The 17154-nt window shown below is 37.6% G+C and overlaps 1 pseudogene; it reads right to left on the bottom strand.

The window, feature by feature from the left end:
• Positions 1–1442: 1442 nt before the first annotated feature.
• LOC137744300 (receptor-like protein 6) lies at positions 1443–6964 on the bottom strand (annotated as a pseudogene).
• Between the last annotated feature and the right edge of the window lie 10190 nt (positions 6965–17154).

Genomic DNA, 17154 nt, shown 5'->3' with positions numbered 1-17154 from the left:
AATTATCAACTTTACGAAGATCCCATGGCATTCCGGAAGCTCGCAGCATTAGTCCTGATAAACCCCAATTTCTTACTTCCTCTCTACCAATAATGCCTACTCCCTCGACTCGTTCTAAAAAAAAGGATTTCGTGTAATTAGTTTTTGATATTTAGCAACTCTTGTTAAAAGGAATTAAGGAAGCTCCAATAGAAAAATATTGGAAGGAAAAAATACTTCGAAAATGAACTTGTTCCCATTCAATAGTCAGGAATTATTGACGGTATCGAGCTGGAATTCCAGAATACCTTTATTCAACGCCAAAGAATTTCTTGCCACTACCATATAGTATTCATCTTTACTTAGTGATAAATAAAGCATCCTTTTTTCTCTCAGAAATTTCATAAAACGGACTTTCTAGAGACCCAATAACCAATCTTTGCATGAATTACTAAGGATCCAATAAGTCCAACGTTGATTCCTTCAGACATGTCAATGGGGCAAATGCGTCCATGATCGGGTACTTAGGCATCGCAATGCAATCATATGACATCTCAACTAGGTATGTATATTTTTAGACTTTCATAGTTTTGGTTTGTATATTCATAATGATACCATACCTTAATGATTTTCCACAAAATGGTGACGAAAGGGATAACTTGTACAAATCTTTACATTTTCCAATTTGATCCGATCCATTCGTTCGTCGAGCTATTTACTCGATCGCAAACATTTCACATAAAGTTCTTGTTTCGGCAATTCAAATGTAGGAGACGACTTTTTACTAATAAATCGATATTCAAAATCATTCCATTTCGGAATCCTTTCTCTAACAAAGTATCGTATTTCTAAATTCTCATAGTTGTCCCCTTGGAATTCCTTCCAGGGCATGTTGAATAATTTTTATGATTCTATCATTTTACCAATTTGGACTAGATAACGAGCCAATGAATATCCTCCTTTTTGCCACGGTACTTCCCAATCAAATTCGTCGTAACATTCATCCGCAAAACTTTTCTATTCGAGTTATATTTTAATTTAATAGAGACCAAACAACGGGGAGGAGAACTTGGGTGTAGAAGAGATGAGTCCATTGCTCTTAAGCCCGGGTCTGCACCCCAAAATTAAATAATCTTCACTTCTTGTTTATGTAAGATATTATTCTTCAACAGCAGAAAACAAGGATTGCAAAAGTGGTTTTTTGATTGTCATCGTATCTAATTATGTGATTAAATTATTGTCACAAGACGACCGAGATTAATTAGGATCCAAACGCTAACTTTTGCAGCAAGGTGTAATGGCAGTGATTATTCCAAAAGGAGTTTAAACCCCAATTAAATACAACATAGTTGGATAATATTTTCAAAAGTAGCGCTACCACTTTTGGGTCCAAGGAGTAATTCTCTAAAAAGCATAAGAGAATGTTCATGTTCTTATTATTCTTATTAGAGAATTACTGTTGATCAAGTTATCCGATTCCACAAAAATCCCATCATTTGATACTTGCCGCAAACAGAAAAGTTGGTCAGCACAAAAATCTGTCCTCTGCAGTAAGCTAGAAGCACCTGGGCGGGGCAAATGATAGATGTTTTGGAGTTCCTGCTCAGTCCAATTCCAGAGAACATAAAAGAATCATCTGAGCAATTTGTAAGGAATATGACCTGAAAATAGACAAAAAGACCAAGAACTCAAAAGAATCAAAATATGCATTAAGTAGTAGCCTCATGACTCATGAGCTTAACAAGTCTTCTTGCATTGCTGGCGAGGACAAGGTCTTCTGCATCCCAAGGACTAGATACAACAAAAATATGTGTTTGCTGATCTAAACCTCAGGATGCAGATTACCCAATCCTAACCCGGTATCGAGTATTGACTCTAGGGAAGAAGACGGAGAAGAAAGTAAATGTAGTTCAAAGGAGAAGCTGGTTGGTAGCAAGGAGGTGTGAGGCTAATCTGCATGATGGAGTTCTGTATTTTTAAAAGTGAGCAGATATATATTCTGCAAGCATATTAATAGGTTAAAATATGCAATGGAGCTCCATGATAGGACCTTATAAAAAGATGATATTCTATAAGAAATTATAACCTTTCAAAGAAAATGATGTTTCTTCCTTGACTGCTTTTTCAGGAGGATTAGAGGGCCTTTATAAAAGATTCTCAACATTTTTTTCTTTTTTCAGATTTTTATCAACATAGGGAATTACAGTATTCGAGTGATATTCTAGTCTAATCTAAACTACGGCGAGGGGAATTCGAAGTTAGGTGCAGATGGTGAAGCATACTGCTCGACCCAACTTGCTATGCCAAGGCATGCATCTTATGGTTCTAATTTCCAAAAACTTTTCGCGTACACTTTACACCAACTCATCATGAGTATTCCTTAGCTAGCTCTCTCTTTCAAGGCCGATGAAACGAAAAGAAAAGCAGTGCCACATTTACATACATGTTGCAGCAGATTTCAAGGTCTCAATCAGCTTTTGGCAGCAGCAAATATTATTCCTTTAGCTACTGAAATGTGCCTTTTATCTTTTAAATCTTGGCTAGATTACTAAATATGGCCTACTTTCATTGTGCGGGATATTCGTCCTTTTATGTATTGGTACTGTTTAAAACTGCATTAACACGTATGTACATTTTGTATGAATAATTATCAATTTCATATCTGCTGTCTATGCTTTATTTAATAAACACCAACATCCGTTTTGTTTCATAGCTGATTAAATACAAACGTTAGTAATATTAGTTTTTATCTGGCTCGGTTGCCTGCAAATTGCCTGACTGGAAATGGATGGACCATACCTTAGGCCAAAAGTAAGGCTAAAATTGTTAGCGAGTCACGGTCAAGGTCCCTCCTGAAAGTTGACAGAAGGTGCTAAATTGGTCACCTTTTTGTACAAGAATCTGAAACCGCAACTTATGATAGGAGCTTCCTTCAAACTCTTTGGTGATGATATGTATGGAGTTTTATTTTGCATATAATCAGCATTTTGCTAGGACCATGAAAATGGTACCGAACATCCACCTTTATTTACTGAAGTGAACTTAGATAAGCACGGTCAGCAATTCCAGAAAGACCCCAAACCCGACTGGCCGATTCACATGAAACTGAAACATTAAGGTGGCGGTATTCAAAACTTATCATGCAATGCCATGTGGTATAAGGTAACACATGAGGCAATGCGTGATTTCTTAGTGTGTATGTTTCATGTCAGTCTCGCTTTTATAAGGCTTCCATGCACCTAAGTCACCGCGTAAGTTTCTCAAGTCAGTCGCGGATAATGGTTTCGAAACTCGTAGTGAAGTGCGGGCAACTTTTCTAGTTCTCATTGAAATTTTCAAATCCAGGATCGTTGTGTTTTTAAATTAATTGTACATAAGATATAAATCTCACATTAAGAATGTTGATTTCTTTACCAACAAGGCAACAGTAAAGATGAAAGAACATTGTAATTAAAATTATAAAATAATAGTAAGAAGTAAAAAGGTTGAAATTATAGATCATTACTATATATTATGGTTGAAAGTATGAGAGGTAAGTTTTTGAGATATTTCTTTGGTAAAATAGCACAAACACTTAATAAACACAGACGAAATATACTGTCAACAACTTACCAAGTAAGGAGCTAATCGACAAGTAGATTCTAGCAGAGGAGGCTTACGAAGGTTCACTCCCATTAGTCCCATCTGCTGGAACTTACATCTCATAATACAAAACATTTCAAAGAGAAAATTGACTGCTGAGCACGCTGTATTATTCTTCGAAATCATTTCAATGCGTCCACCTTTGGTGTATGTGAACATGTCTTCGATGAGGACCAAATCTTTCCTCCAGCTGAGGGAATATCTTAACAAGGATTTTATACATAGTTTTGTAATACCGTTTACTCCATCTCTTGTGCAATACTAGTGATCCAATAGCAATTCCCAAGCCAACAATAAATCCAACTTCAGCACCAATCAGATCCCAATCAATTCCGTGTGCCGAATTTGAATGTTTGCCTTCTAATGTTGGTGAAAACCTTGCCGATCCGTCATCTTTGTTACCTAGCGGTACTTGTGGCCCATATAATCCTTTATTGCCAGAGAAAGAATCTGCTGAAAAAGATTGAATCTGAGTGCCGGTTGGAATCTTCCCGACTAGTTGATTGTTCAAGAGATCCAGGAATGAGAGGAAATTAAGTTTGGTTAACTCTGATGGAATTGTTCCGCTCAATCTTTTGTTCGAAATGTTTAAGGACTCAAGATGTCGTAGGTAACCTAGGGATGATGGGATTGCGCCTGTGAAAGTATTGTTGGAAAAGTTTGAGGCCAAAGAGTGATTTCAGCTCTCCCACTTCCTCAGGTATTGATCCACTAAATTTGTTGCATGAGATGTCAATGTAGCAGGTGAAAACAGTTAGAATTTTTACCAACTCCATTTCAGACCTTTATTGGTAATTGTTATAGAATCCTGATAATATACCTGATCAAAGTTTAGAACTTGAAATCGAACGTGATTCATCTTTGACACGGCATCATCTTCTTCAGCCATCATTGCTTTCCTGCTTTTCAAACCAAAGACTGGTAATTCACCAATGAAATTGTTGCGAGCTATGTCAATAATTGGAAGCTTTGGCCAGGGAACATTGGGCTTGAAGCTGCTGCAATCAATGCAACTATAAAATTTGTTGGAATGCAAGACAAGTACACGCAAGCTGGATATGCTCTTCAGTAAGCACGGAAAGACATCTCTTATCTGATTGTTTCCCAGGTGTAACACCTCTAACATTCTGCAATTGACTAGAGACTTTGGGAACTGACCACCGATCACATTGCCATTGAGGTCTAGACTTTGTAGACTACATTGCTCAGGAAAATTATTGAGAAGAGTGCCAGAAAGTTTGTTTCTCCTTAAATTAAGTACTGCAAGATACCTGTTCCTTGCAGTTAAGCACTAGGGAATCATGTCACTTCAGAAATTATTGGACAGATCAAGAACTTGAAGATATGTCACATGACATATTGATGCTGGAATGATCCCGTGGAAGTGATTGCTTGCAAGAGAGAAGAACACGGTGTACATAAGGAAATCACCAATGTCAGCCAGAATGCTAGAGCTGAACTTATTTCTTGAGTAATCTAGATAAGTGGCCAATTGTGGAAGGATTGGAATTGGTCCCTTAAGCTGGTTGGAATGAAGGTCAAGCACATACAAATTAGAAGTAATATTGAGGAAACGACCTTCTAGAGTTACCAAAGAGTTGCAAGAAAGATTTAGTTGACTAAGACTACTCAACTTCCAAATCCTGTAGGATATGTCACCATGAATCTGGTTTGAGGAAAGGTCCAAGTGCTTAGTTTTGATTGATTTCTCAAGAAATCTGGAAACGTTCTCAACTTTCCAGAAGACAATTTTAATGTCGTAAGTTGAGGAAATGAAGAATAAGAGGAATTAGGATCGACATAAGTAATCAACAAGTTGTTGTATGACAGATCAAGACCCCAAAGATTTTTCAGTTGTTGAAGCTCATTAAGCGGAAATGACCCACTGAAGTTGTTCGAAGAAAGTGCGAGTATTCTAAGCTCTCGTAGATTAAAGACTGACACGGGTATAGGCCCTTCCAAACTGTTGTTACTCAAATCAAAGGTGTCTAGGGAACAAATATTACCGAATTCTGGCAACTGACCAGAGAAGTGATTGTTGGAAAACTGTGGCTTTTACAGCAAGGGAAGGGAAAACAGAGATGGCGGAATAGACCCATCTAATTGATTGGATCTCAAGTCGAGATTCATCATATTAGTCAGGTTTTCCCAGTGAGTGGAATTAAACTGACCCGTTAGCTGATTGTTAGAAAGATTGATCAGGGTCAGATTTTTGGCCATAGTGAAGGATGGAACTGAACCATTGAACTTGTTTAATGACAAGTCAACATAAACCAATTGATGAAGGTCTTTTATCGACCTTGGGATTGATCCAGTGAAATTGCACCGTGAAATATCTATATTGGACAACATTTTGAGGTTGCCAATAGAGTTCGGTAGTAACCCTGAAAAGTTAACCCCACTTAGAACCAAGGACCGGAGAGATGCGTTCTTTGGAAATTCTGGTAAGGAACCCTGAAGCTGTTGATTGCCTGATAAATCAATAGTCTGCAGCATAGGTACCTGGAAGATCTTCTTTGGGAGTGCACCATATAATCTAGAATTCCTGAGGAGTAAGGAAGTCAGATTTGTGAATTTTGAGAAGAATTCCAGAACTTGAGTAGACGCATAATTGTTCTCTATCCAAACAACTGAAAGCGATTGAAGCTTCAGTAATGAACTATCAATAAGACCTGAAAGATTACAAGTTGATAAGCTCAACACTCTCAAGTTTGGGAGTGAAGATGATATCGCTTGGCACCACTTGCTCCCCTGTGCTGATATCCTTACACCATCAAGATAAAGTTCGGCAAGCTCAAAAAAGTTCCGAATGAGAAGATTCAAATTCGGATTCTCAAGATTCAGTGAAGGGGTTCCGGGAAAATAGAAGGTAGACAAATCAAGAGTTACCGACCTCATAAGGTGTGAAATCTCAATTGGAACCTGCCCTACAAAGCCAGCATTCGACAAGTTCAGATTACTCAACCTCGTAAGGTGTGAAATCTCAACCAGAACCTCGTGTTGTTGAAGAAGTTGTAAGCCAAATTCTGGTTCTCGATTGACTTCAGACCAAAAAGAGAACTCGATTATTAAGTCCACCAGTAATTGCCTCACTGCTCAAGTCCAGATTCGAAACACAACCCTTTTTGCAGGACACTCCTTCCCAAGAGAAATAATCCGAGCCATTGTTCCACTTCACTAGTTTTTTAGATGTTGCAGGGTCAAATGTGAGGTTGCTCTTCAATTGTAGCAACAAAGATTGCTGATCGCTAGGACATTGGCTAGAGACCACAAACGTCTGGAAGCTGAGTGAAACATAGCATATGCAGATTAAGAAAAGACATGAAAGTAGAGGAGTCTTCATCGGAAGAAGTTGCTGATATGTGACACCAAATGTAAGTAAGGAACAGCTTATGCAGGTCCCTAGTTATTCTTCTTTGCTAGTATGCTCTGTTTTTTTTGGCGGGAATAATTACACACGCATATAAAGAATGTGTGGTGGGGTGTGATCCAAAGACCAATTTGGTCTTAATGTGTTGAACGGGCAAGAGAATAGAGTGTTGAACGGGCAAGAGAAAAAACAAAGAGCTAGAGGGAAAATCTCTTAGGAGTGTGTTCTTGGGAAATACTGTGAAAAGGTGTACAAGGGTTTCTGGTTTGGATTATGTCAATTTAACTCAACTATATCCTGTAATATTGTTATTCTCGTAGTGCAGAGTAATATCTCTCCAGGGACGTAGATAGGAATTTGTCGAATCTATCTTTATTTCTTTGTCTATTTTTCTTTTATTCAACTGTGGTTTGTTTTGGTCTAGTTGTAATTTGAATCTCGGTTCGGCACGGCCTAGCACATCATCTACACATGTATAACCATTTCATAACACATGTATAACCATTTCATCTCCCATTTTTCTTTATCTCGATTACAAAAGGTGAAAACCAAAAACAAAAAATTGAAACGATTTTCAAGCTCCAAGAGACCATTTAATAACCATTTTGTTTTCTTTTTTTCATTTTTATCGAAATTATATATTGGTAACTGTTATAAATAGAAAAGTTAGAGAGCTAAGCTTCACTAGGAGAGAAGTGGGTGCAAGATATTACACTATTTAGTTTCGTAACTATAACACAAAAGATTGCAGGAAAGAGGAAATGAGAGATATTGATATTATTGCTTTCACTTCTTTCTTTTTAGTTGTGTGCAGGAATTACACATGGAGTGCTCTTTATATAGAGCCACATCCTTGACAAAAACAAAGTGAGGTGATCGCTCCTTTTGAAAATTTCATATAATGGCAAGCTACTACTATAGTCTTTTTGAAATCTTTAGATACTAACAAGCTAATGTTGTAGCCTTTTTGAAATCTTCAGATACCAACAAGCTAATGTGGACATTCACTTTCATAATTTTACAACGCTCACCCTTGGATGCCCACATATCAAGATTAGTTGCCTAATTAAAACCTTGCTCGGAAAAACCCAATGGGAAAAAATCGTAGCGAAGGAAAAAGAGTACAACTTTGCTTAGATTGTTGATATAGTGTTAAGTATGCTTATGTTGCCTCGTTAAAACCTTGATAGGAAAAATCCAGTGGGAAAATTCCTACTCGAAGGAAAAAGAGTACAACATGCACGTATCATGGATGCTCCCCCAGATATGTATCTCCCCCTGATTCCGCATTCTTCAAGTTTGACTGATTGGTAAGTCGATGTAATCTGATATTATGCACTAGTTTCTGAAACGTGCACCTTGGTAGAGATTTCATTGGAACGGATTTGTCTGACTTCAATAACTTTAGCCTTCTGAAGCTCATGTGCACTAAAAAACTTTGGAGATATGTGTTTAGTCTTATCACCCTTGATGAATTCTTCCTTCATTTGGGCAACACAGGCTGCATTATCTTCATGAATGACAGTTGGAGTGTCTGTCTTTGAAGGTAGACCACATGAATTCCAGATATGATGGATCATTAATCTTAACCAAGAACATTCGCGACTTACTTCATGTAAAGTAAGTATTTCCAAGTGATTAGAAGATGTAGCAACTAATGTTTGCTTTGTTGAGCGCCATGAGATTGTTGTATCTCCATTAGTGAACACATATCCAATTTGTGAGCGAGTTTTATGCTGATCAAAGAGAAAACCGGCATCTGCATATCCAACAAGGATCTGATCATTTGTTGATTTCTCTTAGTAGAATAGACCCATGTCTGTTGTCCCACGAAGGTATTGTAAAACATCTTTAACCCCCTTCCAATGATGAATTGTTGGAACAGAGCTATACCTTGCCAACAAGTTAACTGAAAAAGTTATTTCTAGTCTAGTACATTGTGCTAAATACAATAAAGCACCTATTACACCCAGATATGGTACTTCTGGACCAAGAACCATTTCGTCATCTTCTTTTAGATAGAATGGATATTTCTTAATGTCCAAAGACCGAACTACCATTAGCGTGCTGAGTGGATAAGCCTTGTACATACCAAATCGCTTAAGGATTTCTTCAATGTAAGCTAATTGATGGACCAAAATTCCATTAACACGATACTAGATATGCAAGCTGAGATAATATTTTGTTTTTGCAATGTCTTTCATTTCAAATTCGCTTTTTAGATATTCAACCGTTTTATTGAGCTCTTCAGGGGTTCCAACTAAGTTCATATCATCGACATATACTGCCACTATAGCAAATCCAGAATTTGATTTCTTAATGAACACACAAAGGCAAATGACATTGTTGATATATCCTTCTTTGATCAAATACTCACTAAGATGATTTTTCCACATTCATCCAAATTGTTTTAGCCCATATAATGATCGCCTTAATTTGATTGAGAGCATACCTCGTGGTTTGTTAGTCATTTCAAGCAACTTAAGTTCTTCTGGGACCTTCATATATATGTTAGTATCTAATTCTCCATATAGATACGCAATGACAACATCCATAAGTCGCATGTCAAGTTTTTTTCTGAACCCACCAAACTTATTAAGTAACGGAACGTAATTGCGTCCATTACAAGAGAGTATGTATCCTCATAATCAATTTCAGGTCTTTGTGAAAACCTTTTGCAACGAGTCGTGCTTTATATCTTACAATCTCGTTTTTCTCATTGCACTTTCTTATGAATACCCATTTGTAACCCACAAGGTTTACACCAGGCGGGGTTTGGACTACCGGTCTAAAAACACTTCGTCTTTCTAAGGAATTTAATTATACCTGGATTGCATCTTTCCACTTACGAAATCTTGTCTCTATTTGCATCCATCAATAGAGCAGGGCTCAATATCATCGCTTAATATGATTTCAGTGGCTACTGTGAATGCGAACATGTCGTTGATGATTATATCATTTCGATCCCACAATTCATTAGTACATGCATAATTTATAGAAAAATCTTTGCTTTTATGTACTTCTGTCTCTTTAGGGACATGTGTCTCATTAAGGACATTTTCTTTTTCAGAATCATGAATTTTGGATTTGTCATTCACTTTCTTTTCCTGAATGATTTGATTTGGATTCAGTTGTGCCATCATCTTTCTCTTTTGAGGGGCTAAATCTTTTGAACCTGGGGGTATACCACACTTCAGGCGTGCACCAGATAAATCATTCACTGCCACTTTATTTTGTCCCATAGGGACATCAATTCTTGCAGGCACATTTGCAGCAGGTAGATGTAATTTTGTTACTTTCGTAGCATCATTAAATGCATCTGGCATTTGATTAGCAATACTTTGAAGTTGAACGATCGTTTTCACTTCATTTTCACATTGAGTGCTTCCTGGCTTAAAATGAGATAAGGTGGGTACAACCCATGTCAGCTTTTGCTGTTCTTCTAGAACGGTCTTTTCTCCCCCTAACGACGGGAAGACTGTCTTATCAAAGTGACAATCCGCAAAACAAGCTGTAAACATTTCACCTATCAAGGGTTCCAAATATCTAATGTATATGGTGAATCAAAACCCACATAAATTCCTAGTCTACGCTGAGGTCTCATTTTAGTGCGTATTGGCGGTACAATAGGCACATAAACAGCACAACCAAAAACTTGTAAATGTGAAACGTTTGGCTGATGCCCAAACACGAGTTATACTGGGGAGTATTGGTAGTTGGCTATAGGTCTCAATTGGACCAATAATGCAGCATGTAAGATGGCATGTCCCCATGTTAAAACTGGCAATTTTGTTTTCATGAGCAGAGTGCGGGCTATTAATTGAAGCCGCTTGATAAATTTTTTTGCTAAACCATTTTGAGTATGGACATGAGGAATAGGGTGTTCAACAGCAATGCCTAGTTTCATGCAGTAATCATCAAATGTTTGAGATGTAAATTCAAGAGCGTTATCAAGTTGGATTGGCTTAATAGGGTAATCTGGGAACTGTGCATGCAACTTAATTATTTAAGCAAGAAGTCCTGCAAAAGCAACATTTCGAGTAGACAATAGGCAAATATGTGACCATCGAGTAGATGCATCAACCAAAACCATAAAATATCAAAATGGTCCACAAGATAGTTGAATAGGCCCACAAATATCCCCTTGAATTCTTTGCAACAATGATGGGGATTCAACATTAATCTTTAGTTGTGATGGTCTAATTACTAACTTCCTTTGATAACAAGCCTTGCAAAGGTTATCATTTGATATAGCAATGTGTCTGCTCAATAATGGATGTCCATTAGAGTTGGTAATGATTCTACGCATCATGGTAGATCCTGGATAACACAAACGGTCATGCCAAAGAATGTAAATTTTTGGATCAATGAACTTTTGGTTCATGATTGTATGTGATTCAATTGTCTTTATGTATGTATAGTACAATCCACTCGATAAACCACGCACCTTCTCCAATGTACGCTTCTGGGTATCATTAGAGGTAATGCATATATATTCCATATTTTCTGCACTTTTCGTTTCAATGTGGTATCCATTTAAACGTATGTCTTTAAAACTTAACAAATTTCAAGTGGCTCGAGTAGCGTACAACGCATTTTGTATGGACAATATTCTTCCATTTGGTAACATGATCTGGGCTTTTCCTGAACCTTCAATTATATCTGATTGGCCTGATATAGTTGTTACCTTTACTTTTGTAAGCATCAAGCTTGAGAAATATTTTCGATCTCGAAGTATTGTATTCGTGGTTGGTCTTGTTTTGAGAATAACTATAGTTTTTATCCATGCTTTCTGAGTAAGGGAATCATACTTAAAAACAATTTATTCATAATGAAATGCCATATTTATTGAATTGAAATGTGAGTTTTAAACTACTAATTTAGATAATAAGAGTATATCAAACAGAAATGATTCAGTCGTATCAACGCACTTCATTCCCTATTTCCACTATGAAATCAAAGACATCTAGGTAAGTTGTGTTCAATTGCCCTGATAAATCAAACACTGGATCAGGTACATCCATTGGTTTAGCCTAGTCGAGAAAATTGGTTTCGACACCCTTCTCCTTGAGGAAGGCTTGATACAAGTCCACTAGATGTTTTGGGGGTACGACATGTATGCGCCCAATGCCCATTGCCACCACACATATGGCAGGCTCCTTCAGGTTTTCTAGGAGTGTTATTCATATGAGTTTTACCTTTGTGGCAATTTACATTTTTGAAGCTCGGGCCTGAATTATGCCTTGGACCCTGGTTGTGAAACTGAACACCATGATTTTTGCCTTTTCTGTTCCACCGGCCTCGCATGTGGCCACGTCCTCATTTGTAATTATTGCCACGAGATGATATGGTATTCACTTCAAGGGAAGCAGCAATCGCTTCTGGGAATGGCGTCGATCCAGTAGGTCGGGATTGATGATTTTTCATGAGGAGTTCATTGTTTTGTTCAACCACAAAGAGCACCGATATCGGCTAGTTATACTCAGTAATGCCTCAGTCTCTATATTACAAATGCAAAAGCATGTTGAAGCATGAAAGGTACTGAAAGTCTTTTTCAGCATATCTTCCTTAGTGATGGTCTCCCCACAAAGCTTCATTTGGGAGCTAATTCTATACATTGCAGAGTTGTACTCAACAACCATCTTGAAATCCTAGATCCTTAGGTGTGTCTACTCATAATGAGCCCTTAGAAAAATCATTGTTTTATGGTGATTGTATCTATTTATCAATGCCTTCTAGAGGGCTAATGGATCTTCAACCATTAGGTATTCACTTTTTAGTCCTTCATCAAGGTGATGACAGATAAAGATCATGGCTTTTGCCCGATCTTGAGAAGATGCAATGTTTTCCTCCTTGATGGTTTCTCTAAGATTCCCTTCCTCCAGATGGATCTAGGCATCCACTACCCAAGTAATGTAACAACCGTCTTCAAAAATTACAGTTTTTATAATTTTAATACGTGAATTTACGAAAAATGCCCTTCGAGGCAAAAACGTTGACTTTTGTTGACCACATTATCATGTCACGTAAGATTCATTCTCTTAGCGTAGCCTTGTAGTACACATCATTGCAATTGTGTGGGCGCAAGCGAAAGTGAATTTGGAGCTAAAACAAAGATTTTACGGGACTCGGAACAATACATGTATTTTGGTAATTTTGCAATTGGAGATATTTCTCAATGGACCGTTGAGATGGCGACACATGGCGATTCTTTCCCTCTCGTGATCTCTCTAGAACTCTCCCTCTCTCTTTTTCTCCTTTTCTCCTTGTCTCTCCTAGAAAAAAACTATCTCCCTCTCTCCGAGCAACATCACAACACCACCACCACCACCACATGTCGCTGTACTCTGGCAAGCCTCACGACCAAGACACATCCACCTCTATCCCTCATCTCTCTATCATTTTCTCACATTTCCCCATGCTCTACCTCTACATCAACAGTGGCGACACCCACACACCACACCTCTCCGGCGAGCCACCTTACGGACCACTACCTCTACCAATCTTTCCCCACAAATCAAAGTCATGCTCCCGAACCCCTAGCCCAGGATGATGTCTCTCTCTCTTCACAATCACCATCATTGTGCAAACGTTTCTTCGGTGAATACTCGCTGTCTCCAACTACAGTGAGCTTCAAAAACCTTCTTAAATTTCCTAAATCATGTTTTAGGGCACGATTAGGATAGTTTTGACATATGTGGTATAGTTTTGGATGCAGGAAACCTCGAAGGGAAACATTTCCAGATTTTTTTTACAACACCCAATGGCTTTTGAGCCAAATTTAGACCAACTTCGACCACGGTCAACCCTCAAATTGGTAATTTCTTATTCCCCTCTTACCAGGCTCAACTCTCTTAACCTATAAACCTAGCCCAATAACCCAGACCCAACCTATTTAACCTAACCCAGATCCAATCCTATAATCCGGCCCAATCCAACTACCCAAGCCCAGACCCGAATCCGACAAGTTGACTGTGACCCGTTGACTTGTTAACTCTACCCGTTGACCGTTGACCAACCCGTTGATTTCTGTTGATCGGTCAATGTTGACTTTTGAGTTAAAATTTTTCAGGTTTCGGCGGGGACCCTTCCTAGACTAATTTTGGCGCCCTGAATCAGAATCCGTTGTCTGTTTTCCCAAATTCGACCGTTTCAGTAGAGTTTGACTAAATGGCCTCTATATGTGTTTAGGTGCATCGACAGGAAGTGGTACCATCCTCGCTAGTTCAAGCGACTCTCTGGTAGTGGAATACTTGTGAGTGGACCCCTTCTAAACCTTCATGTTTTTATAAAATATTAGCCTAGCATGCATTTCACATTTCATGATTGGGTATGTTTTATATTATGCTTTATGAACTTCTATATTTGTGGTTTACGAAATAATTATGATTCATCGAAATGACGTATTAATAAAGGTTATGAAATATTGGGTTTTTGCTTATGAAATTCCTTGGATTTATGATTGTGATTTAAGTGGATTTATGGATATGATTTATCATGGATTTATGAAATGAGGCTTTGAGCTTGTGAGCTTCGAATTTGATATGAGATTTTGAGGTATGTTTTCGGTGATTATCTAGTGGGTTATCATACAACACATCCGCACAACACAAATATGTAGACGTCTATGGCCATAGGACACAGTTGAGGAGATTTTTGTATATACCTCTTCTTCGGCGTAACCCGGAGTCGTACAACTTCACCTTCGGGTGATGGACCATGGTTTTCTTCACTAGCGTAACCCAGTGTCGTACAGCTTCACCTTCGGGTGATGGACAGGTATTGTCTTCAGGCGAATGAGGTGTGTAAGAACTTGCAATAATATGTATTATGGATGAATGTAGTATTAGAACTTCTGGTTCTTACAGATTTTTCATTTTGATCTTAAGGCCAAAACGATAAACGCTCAAAACTTCAGGCTCGAGATTTACATGATTAATGAGGAGGACGATTGTACCGGACCACTCTCATTGAAACAATATAGCATAGGGTGGACGATTATACCGCGCCACTTAAGCAGCAGAAAAATTTAAATATGCAGAGCAGGGTAGGCGATTATACTGCACCACCTAAAATTGCAGTAAAATTAACATAAATAAACACTAGGTTAGTAGTTAGGAGCTACACCAAACAAGAAATAAAAATATATAACTAATTGTTATATTGGGAACTAGGAGCAGGCACAGTGCTAGCAAATCTTGGCAAGGGTACAACAAGCAGGTGAGGCAGAGGAAATAGTTGGGTGCAAGATATCACACTATTTAGTTTTGTAACTATACCAAAAAGATTACAGGAAAGAGGAAATGAGAGGTACTGATATTATTACTTTAACTTCTTTCTTTTTAGTTTTGTGTAGGAATTACACACAGAATGCTCTTTATATAGAATCACATCCGTAACAAAAAACAAAAGCGAGGTGACCGCTCCTTTTGAAAATTTCATATAATGACAAGCTACTATTGTAGTCTTTTTGAAATCTTCAGATACTAACAAGCTAATGATGTAGCCTTTTTGAAATCTTCAAATACTAACAAGTTAATGTGAGCATTCACGTTCACAATTTTACAACAGTAACTAAATTGGTGGAAAAGGTTTCTACGAGATTTGGTGTTTGCTTGACTTGTTGACTTCAAAGCCTTTCCCCATATCCCTTGTGGGGTTTAAAACGTAGGTTGTTTTATATGTTGACTGACTATTGTGGAGAAGCGAGCTAAAACTTCACGAAACGGTGTGTATACCCCACGTTCGATACGTGCGTTATACTCCCGATTTTTTTTAAGAGTTTATTTATAAGTGTTTTTAAAAATCATTGAAAGCATTTTTAGTAAAAATATTTTTGAAATCAATCTTTAGTAAAAACACAAGTGAATGTTGGAAAAACACTTGAAGTGGTGCTTATTCTAGAAAGCACTTCAAGTGTTTTTGGATCCCAAAAACTTTTTCTCTGAAGCACTTTCAGTCTCTCTTTTGCAAGGCTACAAGTGGGGTAATTAACGAAATCATGTTTAATTTTTTGGTTGGATACTTGGAAGTGGCATTCTACCGATGGCGTGAAGCTTTTCATGATAAACATTTCGTATTTAGACTTTGATTTTCACTTTTTGTTCTTAACATAATTCTCATTTCGACACTGATAAATCAGAGGGAGATCTTAACAAATCCAAACATAAATCCAATTTGGAAGGCGTCCATTCAGTGTTGGTGTTGATGACAATTCTGCTTTGTTATCCACCGTTAAAAGGTGGACTCCATAATCCTTTGTTTCTTGTAGTGAAAGCTTTTGGAAATGTCGAAAACTGAGTACCGGTTGAGATCCTGCCCACGAGCTCATTATTTGAGAGATTCAAAGAGCGAAAGGAAAGTAAGTTTTGCAAACTCTGGTGGAACTTTACATGTCCAAGGATTTAACATGCTGAAGGTCACCGGAATACAAAGGGATTTCTCCGCTCAGCTTGCATTGATGCGGTGGCGGCTTTAGGGTTGTGGAAAATATCTCCATCAGATTTGTCGTTGTTTAGCTTGACTAGGAAGTCTTCATCCTGAAAAACCAAAGCTAAAACAGAGTAAATGTTCATGATATCAAACAGACAGAGTAATTCAAACAAAGAGGAGAAAACACAAAAGCTAAGAGCTAAGAACCAAAGCCAAAAAAAGCGAAGAGAGTCAAATGAAGCTCATTAAATAAATAAATAGAACTAATTGATTTAGTGTTGCTTGGATCACCATTGTTTAATTCTGTTTTTTTGGTGAGCACATTTAGTTTTATGATTTGTATTTTATGTGTCAAATTTTGTACTTTGGAAAATTTGATCTCGAATATGTCGTTATCATAATGAGTAATGCTGATTCCTATATCAGAAAGAAGATTAAAAAAATAATAAATAAATAAAAAACTAATGAACAAGGTTTGAAAATTTTGATCGTTAATATGTCGTTCTTATCGACCTTTTACTATTAAAAACTTGCAACATCAAAATATAAAAAAGTAACAGAACAAGTTCACACTACATCTCGTACTTCATAATTATGTGACAGCAGAAGCAAATGCCCAATTTCTTGCAAAACACAGGCATAACAAGTAGGCCAGCTGCATTTGCCCTCATAATAATTTCAACATGATTTATGTGAACATGTCTTCGGTGAGGACTAATTCTTTTATCAAG

This window comes from Pyrus communis, chromosome 12 (assembly GCF_041283825.1).
Source record: "Pyrus communis isolate YQ-2024b chromosome 12, ASM4128382v1, whole genome shotgun sequence".
In the NCBI taxonomy this organism is placed as follows: Eukaryota; Viridiplantae; Streptophyta; class Magnoliopsida; order Rosales; family Rosaceae; genus Pyrus; species Pyrus communis.
Note: the sequence above shows the minus strand (reverse complement) of the source record. Positions and strands in the feature narration are given on the sequence as shown.